The sequence below is a fragment of the Motacilla alba genome, chromosome 3 (assembly GCF_015832195.1).
Source record: "Motacilla alba alba isolate MOTALB_02 chromosome 3, Motacilla_alba_V1.0_pri, whole genome shotgun sequence".
Taxonomy (NCBI): domain Eukaryota; kingdom Metazoa; phylum Chordata; class Aves; order Passeriformes; family Motacillidae; genus Motacilla; species Motacilla alba.
Window position 1 is genome coordinate 52555125 of NC_052018.1, and position 17539 is coordinate 52572663.

The 17539-nt window shown below is 43.5% G+C and overlaps 1 protein-coding gene and 1 non-coding gene across 9 annotated transcripts in view; one reads left to right on the forward strand and one right to left on the reverse strand.

Moving 5' to 3' along the window:
• Nucleotides 1-246: 246 nt before the first annotated feature.
• TRNAE-CUC lies at nucleotides 247-318 on the reverse strand. The gene has a single exon. It is a non-coding gene; the product is annotated as a tRNA-Glu (tRNA).
• Nucleotides 319-2791: 2473 nt separating this feature from the next.
• The window catches only part of NCOA7 (nuclear receptor coactivator 7), an 83790-nt gene continuing 69042 nt past the window's right edge, over nucleotides 2792-17539 (forward strand). The window contains exon 1 of one of the 8 annotated variants that reach the window (XM_038131298.1): nucleotides 2792-3019. The gene's annotated coding sequence lies outside the window, so the exon portion shown is untranslated. Of the gene's footprint in view, nucleotides 3020-6529; nucleotides 7283-7325; nucleotides 7725-7752; nucleotides 15754-17539 lie in introns of those variants that run through there. The other 7 variants (XM_038131295.1, XM_038131301.1, XM_038131296.1 and 4 more) reach the window with 7 other exon arrangements.

The window sequence follows — 17539 nt, forward strand, 5'->3', positions numbered from 1 at the left end:
CTGCTAATGCTACACCTTCCCCTGCCCACCAGCACAGGGCACTGACACTTTTCGCACGGTCTTTGTGCACGATATACCCAAGCTTTCAGGTGCTCCTTACAACTCCCGCGCCTCGGGCTCGCACAGCAGCCGGCCGATGATCCCAGAATTGTAAGGGCAGAAGGAGAGGGCCGGAGAGAATCCTAAAACAAAACAGAGATGAAGGGGTAAAGGTTACAAAAAAAAAAAAAAGAAGAAAACTAAGTCTTCCCTGACCGGGAATCGAACCCGGGCCGCGGCGGTGAGAGCGCCGAATCCTAACCACTAGACCACCAGGGATCCTTGAGACACTGTTCTCTCTTCTTTGTAAAGAATCAAAGATAAGCAATCTCTCCCACCATCTTTCTCCTGCCTTGTGCCGCTGCTTTCTTCTTGCGCTCCCACTCTCCAGACAGTACTCAGTCCTGGAAGCAGCTACGTCTGGAGAAGGACGTTGTACTCCACCCCACGGAAGAGAATAGCGGCGGCAGGCTGGAGAGGAGAGGGGGCCGCCCAGGCGAGGCTGGTGAAGGGCCCTCGCCGTGGGCGGGAGGCGGGATGGTGGTGGGGGAGCGGGCAGGACGGAGCCTCGGGCGGGAAGGAGCGGCCAGCCGGGCGGTGCCGCAGCGAGAGCGGGGGTGTCTCCCACAGCGCCACAGGCAAGAGCTGTGCGGCCGCGGCAGGGCCGGGGGGGCTCGCAGGAGGGCGCCGGCTCTCCCTCGCTTCTTCCGCCAGCGCTCTTCCCGCCGTCCCCAGCAGGCGCGGGCTTCGCGCGGTTGTGTTCCCTCATTTCGTGTTGCCTTTACAAGCCGGTCGTGACACCATCGTCTCCGTACGGGGCGTCGCTGTCACGGCTGCAGGCTGGTCCCCGTCAGCCGAGCGCTCTGCACCGCACATCGCGGCCGGTGGCTGCCGGGAGGGGAGGAACGTGGCGCTCCCCTCCGCGCCGGCTTGGCCGCTGCACGGGCTGTGGGAACACCTCAGCTTGTCCGGGTTCCGGTGCTAGGCCTGCAGGGAAAAGCGGCTCCAAAGGACTCTCTCAGGTGGGAGCCAGTGGCTCCACAGAGGGGATCGAGGTCGGTGTTTGCTGGCCTTGCGCTGCCGCGGCCTGCTCACACGATAGATATTATTTTGTGACCTTTTTTTTTTTTGGTTTTTTTTGTAAAGTTTGTGTGAGTGGACTGAAAGCAGCCAGTGCTGCGGATGACCTCCGTGTAAAAGCTCTTTCCTCTGACATGTTGTTTTCATGAGCATAGAAGATCTGGGAGCTGTACTAGCAAAAATTATATTCCCTATTTAGGCAGTGTCCAACGATACAGGAGGGTTGGCTCTGCACAAGCAAATTTTGCTAGTTCTCAAGCCCTTTGCCTCTAAAATGCAAAAACCTTTCTGTGTTAAGATAGATAAGCTTCAGACTGTGTGCTTGTGGACTGTGCAAATATACATTAGCTGATCTTCAAAAGCTTTGGAGTCTGAAAACAAACTTAAGGGGATAATTTTCTTCTGGGAGGAGTGAAGGAGGTTGAAGGTGTTTGGTTTCCATCTCATCAGCATCCCTGTTAAGCTGATGGTTCATTTCATCACAAAACATTTACTGTAGCAGTCTAGAACAAAATGTGTGTCTTGATTGTGATGAAGCTTTCTTTGTTCTAAATTCAGCAATTTTACTGTGCAGTGAGAGAGATAATGAAATATGAGGTGAAAAATGTCTTATATATGCAGGAACAGCTTTTCACATGTGTGGGATCAACAGCATCCCCTTTGGTAAGACAAAAGCATTTCAGGCCTTGAGGAGCCAAAGCTGTGTCGGGCTGGAGGCTGAGGTATCCCTGCAGCCTGAGGCCACTTCAAAGAGCTGGGTCTACTTAGGTGAGAGAGGTCAGCTGCTCCCACCAGGTAATCTGTGCCCACTGTTGAAGAGAAAAGCGAAGTGGGACCTAGTTTCCTACCGAGTGGAACCTGCAAGGAACACCAGCCAGATATTTAGGTGGTTATACTGTAGAAATTGAGCTAGCCTTAAAGAGTTTGTATACTCTACTAGGTCTATAGTGTTGTGTTTAGAAGCATAGGCTTCTCCACTCTGGGTGCATCTCAGATGGGTTTTGGAGGGGTACTTACTTCTGTGGCTGTTATCTTAGCAGCACTGGAGACAGCTAGGTTAGAATAAGGCTAGGCCCACAGCAGCTGCATTGGCAGGACTGAAGATATTTGTTACAGAATGGTCATTGCCACCCTTAAGAGTGTCTCTGTTATGTGACACCACAGGGGAAGGCAGGGGTGAATCCCTTGGTTCTTAAGCTGCCTCAATGATGGAGACAAAATACTCCCCCTGACAATTCAGAAAAGTCACTGAGCCTATGAAAAATGTGGCCTTATGCTGATGGCAGAGTGGGCAAATGTGTTTTGTCCATGCCCTAGGTAGCTGTTAGATGTAGAAGCAAAGCAGTCCTGCTCTATTGTGCTTGACAGTTAGCAAATCACTTTCCAAATGAGTAATATATCTTACTAAATTTCTCTGGAGCAGTGAAAGGGTTGCTAATTACAGCCACAGGAGCAGTGAAAACAAAGGTATGTGCAAGAGAAATTTGCTGAAATAGCAAATCTTTTCCTTGATGTTAACCTCAGAGGTGAGGGCTGACCACTAGGCCATCAGGAAAATAGCACTGACAGTCATATGCTGCCTAGTTATTTTTAGAAATGGCTTTCTTTACTGTACAAGTCCTGTGCACTGACAAAAGATTGTGCCTCTCCTCTGTCTTCCTGTATCCGACAGGGAAGTGCATCAGTGAAACTGTCAGCGATTCAGCCTCCTGCCAGCACAGAAGCAGCCAGTGCCTGTGCCTGCATCCCTGAGATGGAGAAGAATGATCTTCCCAAAGGCACCAGGAAAGGAATATCAGAGGCCGATGTTTCTTTTCACTTGACGCTGGTGTGCCTGTGAAACCGAGTGAGTAGCATTCAGTGTTAGAGGTACTGGATCACAGCTGCCACAGTTTGGTAGGTAAGGCTGAATTTGGGAACCTGAAAAATCAGAGTGATTCCTTTAAATGCAAGCTGTACAGCAGCATGCAATTAACTTGTCTGTTCCATATGAATACATTACATAGTATTATTATTACTTTAACTTGACACGCTGATTGATGTGTGACAGTAGGCTTACGATGTAAAAATTAGTAAGAATAACATCAAAGTAATATGCTAAGTTATGGAAAGTACATAATTTGAGTATGTACGTAATATACAATGGTAAGTACAAATTTTCTTTAGTACCTGGGGTACATGCTTCAGTTCTAGTGAAAACCCTTGATCTGCACAGAAACTGCATTTATCAGTCCTCTCTTTCCTCAGCTGTGTGTTTCATGTGGAAAGTCTTGGTATCAGATTTTCATCTGTAAGTTCGCCTGACTTGTAATTGTACATCATCCCAGTTTCAAGGAAGTGGGAAGGAGAGGGAAAGAAGAGATGACGCACAGTCTTTTGCTATTTTATGTTTAATTTCCATGTACGGTCAGATTGGTGACCTAAGTGTTGGATTATAACAACTTTCTGGCTAAAAACGCTATTGTACTTTGTACTTATTTTATCTGTTTTAACCGCAGTAGTGTTTTGATGGGAATAATGTGAGGAAAACTTGAAGAGGCGTTGTCCAAACGTTGCAGCAGCTGTGGTACTCCCAGCTCCAGGAGCGCATTCCAGGCCGTGCGGTGACTGCCTCCCTATGCCTGCAGTGTGGCGCTCGCGGCGCCGGGCAGCGCCACGGCTCGGGGCCGCCAGGGCGCGGCAGTCCCGCTCCTCGCGGATATTTTAATGACCCTGAAGAACGAGACAGGGAGCAACCAGCAATATTTTACAGTACTTACTTAACAGAAGTACTTTCACACGTTCTTCTTTTTCTTCAGCTTCCGTTCTTCCCCTGGCACTGCATTTGATATAGTAAAGCCTGGGCCTGCTTCTTTTCCCTTTTATCCCACGTTAAAATGCATGTGATTCTGGGGTTTGGGATAAAGCATGGCAGTGAGGTGCTTCATGCAGTGTCCACTGAGCTAGCTTAGTTGAAACAGACAGGACTTTTTTGTCATCTCCTCTCATATTGCAGCAAATTCCATTTCTTTTTATAGTCTTTCTTCAGTTGAGCGTGTTGGAAGCTACTTCTGGTTTGCTCTTTTTTATAGTCTTTCTTCAGTTGAGCATGTTGGAAGCTACTTCTGGTTTGCTCTTCTAGACAGAGAAATAGGTGCACAGGATCAGTTATTAGGGGAGAACATCTTAATAAAGTTTCAAGTTATGGTCTCTTTCTCATTTTTTGTAAAACTTGAGGAAAATTTCAATACCTCTGTCACATTGAGTTATATCTAGACAATCAATTCAAAGTTAAAGGGTGAGTTGGGGACACTCTGAAAATTCATCATTACATAAACCAAAGAAACCAGGCTAAGAATAACCCTCAGTGCAGAAGGATCAAGCAGAGCCTCAATTATGTATGCATAAAAGTCTGTCTGTATGAAACCTATTTTGTGACTACTTCATGGTGAATAATGGTAGGAGTAATAGGCAAAAACAGAACGGCTGATAATGGAAAAAAAAAAGAAAGATTGGTGTCACCTTTATTTTTATATCTTTTCAAAACTGGACTGTTATAACAGTCAAGGTTGTCAGTGTAATTTTTTATGGCAGGTTGTCTTTCTTAAATAAATGAGCTGTAAGCTAACAATTATAGATGTAAAAAAAGAAACAAAAACTACATGAACTACATGAGCAATACAGTATTTTTTCTGCAATTAGTGTAAGCTGATCTGAATGCAGGCCATATACAGTATGTTTACTGTACCTCTAGCAATTTTTTCTCTTGAATGTATGTAACTCTGTTAATGTACACTGAAGCAGAAGATCAAAACCCATACAAATGTAGTATTTCAGTACCCCAAATCTGTTCTGTCTTTCATGTGTGGTTATACATGTGTGTTTGTGTGAGAAATATTTTTCTAGGATAAAAATTCACAATTTGGAAGTGATGAAAATAGCAAATTTACGTTTTGTCTCCATCAAAATAATGCAAACAGTGATAAAGCAAATTTGTCCTATACTGAAAACAACGAGCAACATGAATTTAAGATTTTCTCTGGTTAAGATATTCTAAGCATTGATAACACAAAAACAGTGAATCAAATGTTGTTAGAGCATTTGTATTCAAATGAATTGGCAAGGAACATATTGCCATGGGAAAGAGCAAACTATTCAGACCTCTCTACTGCAGTGAGACTAAAACTAAATTTTATTTCTAAGGTGATGTGTGTGTGTCTAATCTACCTATTATCTCCCCATCTCATGTTCATCGTTGCAACAGAAAGGCAGGCATTACTTAGTACTTCAGACTCAGTAAAATAAAAGGGTGTGTGACGTGCCACTCACACAATGACTTCTTCCAATGACATGAAGTCTGTGTGTTGAGCCACAGGCAGTAACCCACAGTGCCATAACCAGAACTTGTACTATGCTTCTGTCCCAGTCCTAGCCTGCTTATCCTGCTGCTCTGACAGGAATTTGAGTGATTTCTCCCCCGTGCCAGCAGTCTAGAATGTGTATTTGATATGCTCAGGGCAACATAAGTACTATAGAAATGCATAGTTTCTTTGCTATGTGGAGTCCATGCATTGTCTTCATAGAGCTTTCTGCGCTGTACAATAGAGGTGACTGTGCCTGGAATGACGATGGACAGCAAACTGGTACATTAGGACAGGGACAGCTTTTCTGGAGCTAAAACAAGCTGTTAGTCACTGTCATTGTTGTGCAAGTGCAGCTAAGAGATAAATAGGGTTTCCAGCACTTTGATGGATAGGGCTTCATAGCTCCTGCAATTTGGTAAAGGAGGTTGGGTAAACAGTACTACTATTCTTCCTCTTTTTTTCCCAATTTTGTTATCTAAGCACTGCTAGAAGAGTAACTGAGAGCAGGGCCCCTTTCTTCCGTGTGGTGGTAGAGAACCCTTGTGCCAGTGAAGTCTCTGAGATTTTAACCAAAGTAACTTTGGGTTTGTCCATCTTTTGCTGGGTAATAATAAGATGTACTAACTTCAATGTGTTACTACAACATATCCTTTAAGCAGCAGACTATGTTTTAAAGAAAATCTGTCCCTTGTAAAAGAAACTGGTTTGGTAAACAAAAAAAAGAATCAGATGGAAACTTCAATTTTAGCTGAAAGTGCAGCAGCAAATTTTTGAGACAGTTGCTGTTCCAGTAGTGACACTGAGTGGTAACAAGCATATGCTACAAATAGGATAATGGCAATGGTGGGAGATGGCTGTGTCTGTATTGGAGACGCATTTGGTCCTGAAAATGACACATTTTTGAAATGAGTCTTCTAAGCAGCTGTTAAATTAAAAAAAAAAAAAAAAAAAGACAAGCCTCTGAGAAATCTCTTGCTTAAAACTTGTTGGATTCATGACATTATAACTAGTAAAAATATTACTCTTGAGACCCCTGTGCACCATTTGTTATGTTGACACACTCTGTTGGCATCTCTCTATACATGTGTGCACTTTGTATCAGCTTTTCATTTATGCAGGTGTCTGCCTATCTTCAGGCTTGAGATTTTGTCTTGCAGAATTTGGAATTTAATGGTGTTACAATGCCCAAAAGACTGACATCAGTCTTTCAGAGCTGATTACTAACCAAAGGAAGGAAAAAAGAAGCTAGATTTTGTTTAGGCTGGCCACAAACATCTGAAAGGGTTACCGGCAGTTATCTCGGGTAAGGGAGTGGAGTTTCTGGTAAATATAGCGGGTGTTGTTTTCTGGGGATTGGGTGAAGAAGCCCACTGGCGGACAGTGTAGAAACAGCGGATGAGGTTTCTAGGCTTTTCAGTTTCCCACGGATCTAAAGGCTTTGGTTAACCTCAATTTCCAAAACTGGCTGTTTTGTTTTAAGCGCCGCCCTTGAGAAAACTCCCATCCAGAGGAAGACGCCGGCGCTAGGGCTTCATGACTCGTAGGACTTGTGGCTTCGCAGACCGACCCCTCTGCCCAGGACAGGGCACGAAGCGCTAGGAGCGCGGCCACCGCCCCCGGCCCCGGGGCCGGCGCGATCCGGCGGGGCCAGGGCGGCCGGGCGGGGCCGAGGGGAGGCGGGACCGCCGGGCGGGGCGGAGGCGGCGGGGCCGGCGCCGCTGTGGCCGAGCAGCGGAGAGCGGCGGAGGCGGCTGGGCTCCCGCAGAGCGCTCGGGGCGCAGCGCCGGGCCGGACCCGCCATGCCGCCCGCCCGCAGGTCTGTCTGTGCGCGCCGCGCCGCGGGGCGGGCGGGGCTGCTCGGCCGCGGCCTTGTGCCCCGGCCGGGGGACGCGGAGCCCGGCGGGGCGGGGACGGGGCCGGGGCCGGCGCTGTGGTGGCAGAGGAGCTCTTCGCCCGCTCGCTGGTGCACGGAGCCAGCCCCGCAGCGCAGCCTTGGCCCGGGAGGCGCGGTGTGTCCGTGCGGGCGCGGCCGGGGGCGCGGGGCGGCTCCAGGGACCTGCCCGCCCGCCCCAGTGTGCGCTCTGCTGCTGCCGCTACCCAGCCGGTGTTGCCGAGATGGCATTCGCGGCTTCGAACCTCATTTATTTCCTCCCTCTCAGGGTCTTGGATGAATTACTGGAATGTTCCAGGCTCTCTCTCTATATATATTAATTTGTATAGGCTTTGGCTGTAATGATTGTGAAGTGCTGCCGGGTTCCAAAGGTATGTCAGTAATTGATTTTTGTGTCTTTAATCAGTGCAATGGACTTTCCTCTCTGTCCTTCATCATACGCTGCTTCAGAGTTGGTTTACGGGTGGAGTGGCGTACTTGTATCTTGGGTGATGTGTGTGCAATATCGTGGTGCTAAAGGATGTAGTAACTGTTCATCCCCTAGGTGATGAAATGAGATGATGAACACTTCTACTCAGTAGCAGGCTTTTAGCATGTGTTTACTTTACATGCTACAATCACTGTTCTCCCATTAGGTAGTCATCTATTTCTTGTATTAATGCACAGTGGTGGACTTTTAAGATGGGTAGGTGCCCATTAATCGATTATGGTTTGCTTAAAATGCTATGACCCAGCCTAAGGGCCTGTGTTTGTGTGATACTTAAAGTGTGTGTTGATGAACTCTGCCAGCATATTGTATCAGCCAGTGTTTACACAGTATGGAAATAATAATTTCCTCATATTGTTCCGTCTGACACTTCTGTGTACACACACAGACTTTCAGAAAATTAATGGAGAAGGCAGTAGTAAATGCCAAGAATATATGTATAAGGATACGTGAATATATACTTTCTGAATGAAAATTATTTTATCAGGAATATATTTTTAAATGTAAGCCTGATAAAAAATATGTAAGTTGCAGTGCATTTTAGACTGCCTTCTCTTTTGTCTTTTTACCTGGAAAATGTCCATGAATACACGCAAAATCTTTTAAGGACCTAAAGAGTCAAGTAATGTTGATCCTTTGAAGAGTTGTATTGAAGTAGATGCTTGTAGCCAAAATGCTGTCTGATGGCTTTCTGTTTTTTGTTGGTTTTGGGGTTTTTTGGGGGGTTTTTTTGGTTTTTTTTTTAAGTAGTGGATCAAAATCTTGGGCTTGGAGGGAAATCCTGTGTCTTTTGTTTTTGTTTTTTTTTTTCCTTGTTGCATATTATGTTATGGAAAATAAACACTTCTGGAATACCTGATTTGTTCAAGTTGTTTATGAGGCAGTCTCTGGGTTTCATTCCTTGGCTTTGCCCAATGCCCTGTTCTTGCTGCAGCAGTAGCCACACTCACATTTGGATGTGTCACATCTGCTGCTGAAATAATAAGTGATTCCCTTTGGAGATGAAGTGGGTTAGAATTGATTGGAACAGTCCTTGTCTTATTAGGAATATGGCTTTGTTGTTTTGTGTATCCGTGATTTTGAAAGAGAAGGTTGAAGTTGGTTGGAGGCTGGCTCTACTAGATATTTGGCTACCTTATGGTCTTGACTTCAGAGAACAGCTTGCAAATCTCTTTAAGTGTTAGAGAATAAGCCCCTCTATTCAAACAGAAGTGAATTCCCTTGAGAGTGATTTGGGTTGGAGACTAACTTGTCTTCAGAAAGGTAATTTTAAAATTTGTGGTGATCTTGTGGCTAGTTACTGCAGCCAGAGTGAGTCTGCAGTCACCCATTTGGGTGGGTGTTTCAAAGATGAAAACATAGTGTGAGCCTCAGCAGCAAGATCTGACACAAGAAATTGCTGTTCTAGGCAGCTGGAGCTGCTCACAAACAATAATTATGGAAATGAAGGACAAAGGGACTCAATTTCCCCTTGCTGTCCAGTAGGCGTGAAAGGAAAGCTGGAACATGACCAATGCTGTGCCCTCTGTGTCTCAGCTTCACTTCAGATGCCCAGTTCAGCAGCAGGCAGTCATGGTTCTTGGCGCATCTGGTGGAAGAAATTCAGTGTCAACACCCAAAAAGCAGCTGACGGATAAACCTCTTCCTCATCATGATCAAAAAGCCAAAATAGTCAAAGGCTTTATAGCTTTTGTAGCTTTTGTTTTAGTGTAGCTTTTGTTTTAGTGAGGCATCTACCCGCTGGTGGGCGTGGCTGCCTGCCACACAGTTGATGACTTCTCACTCCCTCTTGAGAGTGATCTGCACCCTCACGGCAGAAGATGTCCAAGTCATGCTGCTGCCACTTCTGCTGTGAGTTTGTCCTGGGAGGTAAGACTGCTTTCCCAAAAAGAGGAAATGTAATGCTACATTTGATGAGTGAAGTCAGCAGTAAGAGCGCTCACTCAGGTGACCTCATTTGACTAGGAAAGAAAGCAGAGTAGGAGAAATAAGTCTTCAGTTCTTTTTTCCTTCTCCTCCTTTTTTTCTTTTTAAAAATCTTATTCCATTGTCATTTTTCCCTAGCCAGATTTATGAAACAATGAGTTAGTGACAAAATTCACAGCAGGCTAGAGGATATATATTTCCCTCTCCAAACAGAATGTTTCAGATTCATATATTCAACACGTACAGAGGAGTATTTTCTTTTTCTTCCTGCTTTTCTTTGCAAACCCTTCTGTTGTAGGAGGAAAGCTGTATCTTTGTTCCTGGTCAAAATGTCATGTGGGTGTGAGTGGTTGTGCTGGGGCTGGAAGTTGTATGTTGGGAACTGTTTGTTCAGTTTTGGGGTGGGCAGCACTCTGCAGCCTTGCATGGCACCGTGGCTGTGTATCTGCGGTGTCTGTGCAGAAGGTCCTACTAAGTGCCCACAACCGGGTGCAGTGCTTTGCTCTTGCAATGCTTTGCTCTTGCACCTGCACTGCTCTCAGTCTCTGACCCAGCTGGGAGACAGGGTAGCAGTATTTCAGCTCAGTACCATATAGTGTCCTCCTCACCTCCCTGTACTTACCTGAGAATTGATGACGTGTCATGGAACCACAAAGGTTCGAGCCTTTGAGAAGACTTCTGCATTAGACTTGAATTTGTCAATAATCATTTGTCATCATAATCTCAGTAAGCCTTTCTGATTGCTGTTTATCATAAGAGGTGAACTGTGCTTTCAGCTGCATGCCTCAAATTCCTGGGGCTGTGTGGTCCAATGCCCCTGCCAGAGCTCAGTGAAGCTGTTCCCTGCTCAGTCATTCTGTGCCCTGTAGTACTCCTGAGCTGTAATTAAGCATTTGGCCTTCTCTTTGGTATGCTATGTGTAGAGCCCACCAAGGTGCCATTTCTTCCACGTTGCTGCTTTCTTATGGCTACTCTGTATGTTTTTCAGGGGGCTTTTTCAACATCTTTCTTGAAATGTGGGTTGTATGAGTACCCATGTTTAAGTAATGGTAATACGAAACTGATTTACAGGAGCAGAAAGCATGCAAGCTTAGCAGGGAAATTCTACTTGTTTATACAGGCAGGATATGTATTTATCTTTTGGTTACAATGTCAAAATAGTCTGTTTATGCTTCATTTTGTGTTCGCTTTAGGATTTAAAAGTTTTTTGTTAGTAGTATTTCTAAAAAGGAAATTTTCTTACTGTATTTTCATCCATTAGTGACTGATTTTGGGATCTTCTCATAGTGTTTCTGAAGATAACTGAGGGCCATTTCCTCAGAATCTAAGATACTGCAGGCAAGGATTGGTTCCAGTGCACCAGATAGAGGAAATCACAGCTTTGTTTTAGAGAAGTTCACAGTGAGAGCTATTGCTTTCTTGAACTCAGCCTTATCTTAAGAAAAGTATTCACTGACTCATTTTTTTCAAGTAAATTTAACCTTTTCTAGCAGCACTCTCTCTATCTGCTGTTACTCCAGTCTATTTTTTTTCTGCTTTCGGCCCCACATGCCATCTGTCTTATTTTGCAGTTTGTTTTCTTTTTAAGTATTCTAAGGTAATGCAGTGGATAAAAGAAGTATAAATATTCACAAAGCATCACTGCCATTTTGATTAGAGGGGAAGAGGTGTGGATGGCTTTCTGCCAGATCAGGTGATGCTGTGATTGCAGAAAATCCTTGGGTCTGCCAAGGATTGTTACTTTGGAGGAGATGCTGTGTGGAATAACTTGATGTTGTGGCTTGGCACTGCTTCTGTGCTGTGTCAGTGGGCTTTTGCTGTAGTTAACTGTCTCATGGTTAAGTAGTGCCCCAGTCTGGTGGCAAGGGCTTTATTTTACTCTCAACTTAAGAAGTGTCATTTTTAGAACACATTTTAAGCAGCTGTAGTGATGCCAAAGACATGGGTACTTGTGATAAAGCTGGGTTTAATCTGTGTGCAGATTTTTGGTAGCTGCAGCAAACTCAGCAAAACTTTGAAGGCCATAGAGTATCTTGAGTTCTTTCCTCATGCTTTCTCACGAAGGTTCAGATAATTCAGGGAAGCATTGAAGTGTATAATAACTTTACACATGACGATTTTTTGCATGATATTTAGAATTTATATTAAAAATAAATTCTTCTCTTATATAAGCAGTGTTTGACATTTTGTACTCCCTTTTTCCATCCTGGTTGCTGATCAGGCCTTTTGTAGTGAAGCTGCTGAAGACTCCTAAAGGTAGGGGCTGTGGTAATCCAGGACATAAAATCTGGTCTGTACCTTCTGTCCCAACTCCAAAAGCTTCTGAAATGCAGGTATTGTGTGGTAGCTGTGTTGTGTAAGCGGTGATATATCTTGGTGACAATAGGTGAAGAAGCAAGGAGATGAGATTTTTACTTTGTTGCAGAACAGTGTGCTGAAATGTGGCCAGGTATTTGGTGACAGATTGACTTTGCCTGCTGTGAGCCAGTCACTTGTGCAGATCTGGCCCAAATAATTAACAGCTGATGAACATGAAAGTCCTTTTGCCACCCAAATATATGGGGTCAAGTCACAAGCAGCCTGGGGTCATCATCAGGAACCACAAAGGAATGACAGGAGTGGCTTTCTGCCAGTGCCATGAGTTGTTCTCCAGTCCTCGTGGTTAAGAATCCACTGAGGAAATTTCATTTGATTTACAGGAAGTTTGGTTTTTGGTTTTGTTCTGTGGTTTTGGGATTTTTTAGTGTATGGTGCTGGGCAGTGTTGATTAGGTGTGCCTTTTACTTAGAGTATAGAGGGTAGTATCACATCAGTGTGCAGAGGCTAGGCAAGAACTTCCTGTGACATCTGCATTTGTGTCCTGCTACAGTCATACTTACAGGATGGAAAGGAAAATCTCCTTTGTTGGGCTTGTGCTGATGTGATTGCTCACATCACACCCCATCAAATGTCCATTTGTTTCCTTCTATCTGGAATTCTAAATTCCTGAAAAAGGGTCTCTGCTGCTGACTGATCCCTCAGTGGACAATTTTTTAAGTGGGTTGTTTGTTTTGAAAACTGGATTCTGTTTGTAGTGCATAATTTCTGTTAGTACAAGTAACACACTAGTTGTCATGAAAGGAGATTAAGAAGATGAAGGTTAGTTTTCTTTTCTCCTGCACTGTTGATACTCTGCACCTGACCTTATTGTGTGAGAAGGAAGTTTCAGTGTTTTGTCAACAAGTTGTGTCCTTTTCTAAGCCCTGCTGTGGTGGTTCCCAGTCCCAGGCTGAGCCTGGCAAATAATAGGTTGATTTTAGAGGTAGGGGACTGGAGACAGATTTTGAAACCAAAATGGTACAGCAAAACCAAGAAATAATGAATCTTCTACAGGGAGGTTGGAAAGAGCGGGGAACGTGAACCCTAGGCATGAACCAGACCTTACACGCTGCCATGTGTTGGAGGATTCTCCTGGCCTCTGTGGGTGCTGAGCTGTGGGATAACACTGCATCCAGGAGAGCAGTTCCTAGCCCTTCTGCTCAGCTATGACCACAATTCAAGTTAAGTTTATGAGATGAGCAAGGCAGGTGCACTCGTTTCTTTGTTTTCCTGCAGGGAAGCAGATGTAGACTCAGACCTGGCAGAGCAGAGTGATGCTGCTCCTTGCAGGATGGCACCTTGCTCCATTAGGAATGAGCCATGATTGAAGGAGGCTGTGAGTAGTGGTTGCAGAGGCAAGCAGAAAGCCTAGGAGGTTTGCAAAAGGAAAGGTGGTGCAGCTGAAGGAGCCACTTGTAGCACCAAATCTGATTTTTAAGGTGCTTCTGAGGAGACATATATTTCTTTTTACTTGGTAACTGTTACACGTTCATTTTGTTGTGGACCAGTGTAGAGTTTGGGATGTAAAGGCTTCAAGTTATAAAATGCATTTCTTGGGAAGAACTGTCATCCCTTAATAAATGGTAACAGTCCTTCAAAAGCCTCTCCTCTGATTATGTTTGGGGTTTTTTTGTTGTTGTTTTGTTGGTTTGTTTGTGGTTTTTATTTTCTTTTTTGTTTGTTTGCTTTTTAGTGTTTTTTATTTTCTTTTTCGTTTGTTTGCTTTGGTTTGGTTGTGGGTTTTTTTCATCTAGAAGCTTTGTAAAGAAGCAGACTTCTGTGGCTGTCACTGGAATCAGGACTTCACTGAGTACAGTTTTCAAATCTTAACTGCTTTGCTGTCAGCATTATATTGCAATTAAAATAAAAAAATGTTCTACAGTACTGTGTTTTACATCTGTTGTTTAAGTTTTGATTTCTTCTTCATGCCATGTACTGGTTGTTTGTGAATTCTGTGATGCAAGACCCTGTGAATGATGTTCTCACTGAAAGGCTCTAGGATGACAGACCCCCATGTTATAAATCGAATTTATTTCATCTGGCCTTGAAACATATCTGTCTTCCTGCTTATTTTCACTTATTTTTTGCCCCTTCTGTTTACTTCCCTGAGTCCAGCATGCAGTTATCTTAGAAAAGTAATTTTGACCTGTGGAAGCTAGACCTGTTCATGAGGTTAGCCTGGCCATGTGTTTGGGATTAGATGGATGAGTTTTAATCCTATGTCCTGTCACAATTATTGGCAAGAACATGTTTTATGGTTTATGGTTAAACTTGATGAACTTAAAGGTCTTTTTTAACCTAAATGGTTCTTGATTCTATGAATCTAGCTCTGAGGTAATACCCTTTTCACAGGTAATGTGTCAGTCCTTATTAACTACAAATCACTAATGCACCCTGGTGGGGTAGGTGCAAACTGCTTTTTGTATTATTTTTGAAGTGTAGGTCTCTACCCAGTTTTAACAGATTTTCAAAGACGAATTTTAGCGCTAAAAATGGAAGGACTGCGGCCCCTCAAAAATAGGTGCTTTAACATGGAAAAAAGTAAGGCCAAATCCAAAACTTGTTAATGCATTAACTAATTTGGTTGGCTTCAACTTAAGAAGGGGCAAGCAATTACATTGATGTAGCTGTAAACAAGAGAACACAAAGTTTTATTTGAAACGTGAGCAGCTATGTCAGGTATAACCTGCGGTGAACAGAAATTTGGCAGCTTTCATCTTTGAGGGCCCTATGTTTGCTTAGGTGTCACAAACATAATCTGTGTGAACAGTCCCTCTGAATGCACTTGGTACGGGAGTGGAGAGCTCATAGTCTCTGTTGTGGCAGTTGGCTGATGTGGCTGAGATGGATGGCTTTCCTGAAAATGCAACACTGGAGGAATTGAAGCTATTTGTCATTTTTCTGACTTTATGGTGTTTGGTTCCCCCCCACTCTCCAGCAAAAGGAAATATCTAGCTTCAGAATGCTGAGTTACTTTGTTGATACTGTCAGCATAAGAAGTTTGAATTTTAGTTTCAAAATCAGTCTGTTTTGTTCAACAAGAGAACTTTGGTTCTGTAATAATGTTTAAAACTTGAGTAATCTGAAAGTAAAATGTATACTGCTACTGCTTCGCCAGAAAACTTCTACACAGCTGTTTTTATGCAACAGTACTCAAGGTTAATTCAGGTGCATTTTTAATTTTTTTGTTGTTTAGTTACCATCTGAACCATCTCACTGATTGAACGCATGCAGAGTTGAGCAAGTAAAAGCCAAATTAGATATGCTGAAGGAAGGACATCATATGACAGTTTTGCATGTATCATAACATTGTTCTATCTTCTCTGTGTTCATAGACATAGGTAACTTTGCTTACCTGAATAATTTTAGAGTTAGCTGTGCACACATTGTATAGAACACAGGAAAATATAAAGAACTTTTCTGTTTCTGCTTCTGAAGAAGAAAGCAGCTCTTCAAAGAGTCGCTCCCTAATTACTAGGTAAATTAGTGATGTGCTCTGGTGTATAGCAAGGGGAATTCCGTTTGAGAGGGGAGTATTTGCACTGCATATAGTGCAGGGTGACTCGGTACAAGGTCAGCAACTGTGTGTAGTGTTTACAGCACTCTGGAGGTGGAGGAAGGAAAAAAAGGTAGGATAATAGAAGTTTTCAGGATGTTTCAGAAGGACAAGACAGCTAAATAGTCTTGTGTTACACAATGCCTAAGGGGATTTTGCAAGGAAGAAGAAAATAATTAGAAACATTGCTGCTTTTAAAAACAGGATTCAATCTATGCAGTGTAAAGTGAGTTGGATTTGTTGTTGATCATTGTAATTTGGATGCACCTTACACTGCGAGCATTGGAGCGCCTATGAAGCTGCATAGGTGTAATACAAGGTCGCACTCAACAGACTGCAATAAATTTTGCAGGTTAAGCAATTGAAAAATAAATAGTGAAGGTTTCCAGTGTTAATTTTTCACATTACAAATGTACAGGATTTTGTGTTACAATTGAACTGTTCAATGTTGCTTAATATACAGTGTAAGCATGTGACACAGTTCAGGTTGCTATGGAAACCTGGCATTTTGGTTCTGTTAACAGTGTTTCAGATAGGAAAAGATTTGCATTGCATTACTGCTAGACTCCTTTCTGCCCCCACTCCTCAGCTTCTTTGCTTCTCAGTTGGGAGGTAGATGATAGAGAAGAAGCGATGACCTGGAATTTGCATGAATCAGGGTCAATTATAAAAAGAGGTGTTGAGCTGAAACTTAAAAATAATTAATTTACTTTCAAGTAGCTCTTGTGTCTAGTTGCTTTTTTTAACTAATGAAGTATTTTAATGCTTATCTTTCACAATGTAATGTCTCTGGGTTGATTTAAGGTTGTGTTGATTTGAAGTTCTTTTTCTAAACACCTGAAAATGATGGGGTGCTTTTTAAAGAGACATTTCCAATAATTTTCACAACATGATTATGTATATTGCTGGAAATGTGCTTGGCTTAAAAAACTGACCCTTTCTAGTGCTTTCTGTTAGACTGATAGATTTGTTCCTCATGGGTTTCTTGTTGCCTGGTCTTGTCCTGTAAAATATTAAGAATATGTTTATCAAGTCTCATTGAGTACAATGGGAATATTTAATATAAACCTTTGAGACCTTAACTAATTAATAATTGTAAGCAGAAGGTGATTAATGGTACCTGTGATTGACAATATAGATATTTGTGCCAAGCCTCCAGCCACATCTTTGTGATTTAAGAATCTTCAAACACCAGTTTCTTTCTGCTCTACCTCAGCTTTATTTGCATTTCATATAAATGTCTTTCTTGTGCTGGTGAGAAAAGAGCTGAGAAGAGAGCAAGTTTGGTGTGAAGCTGAGGTCAGGTGTATGTCTCTTGTAGTCTGTTTGTCATCCCATGAATGCTGGCGCTCCTCTTTCCACGTGTGTGCTTGCTAGTGCCCACAGAACAGAGTTGCTGCTCAGGGAGTCATTCTGATGGTTTTCTGCCCAAGCTTTCTGCCGCAGGTCTGTCTGATGTGACGGTGTGCTTGTAATTCAGCCATGTGAAGCAAAGCCTGGTGGAAGGAAGTGTGAGCTGGTGTGCTGGGATATAAACTCAAATGCAGATACAGAGCCGCTTCTGCTGAGTCTGCTGCGAGTCATTGGTATGGTAATTTTGGGTGGAGGAGTGTTATCAGGCAGTTGAAGTGAGCAAAAGGGAGAAAGGCAAAGGGCAATAATACTTGGAACTGGCAGCTGCTTGCTCCATGGACAAATTCTAACATCCTGAGACAAAGGAAAACCCAAATTCTTTGGCTGGGCATTTTGACTGGTCATGGTCGCCTTAATCACCAAAGGATATTTGCTGTCATCTCTCTGCTCTGATGCTGCTGTTTTGCCAGTGCAAATCCCACTCTGTGGCCTGTGTAAGCTAATTT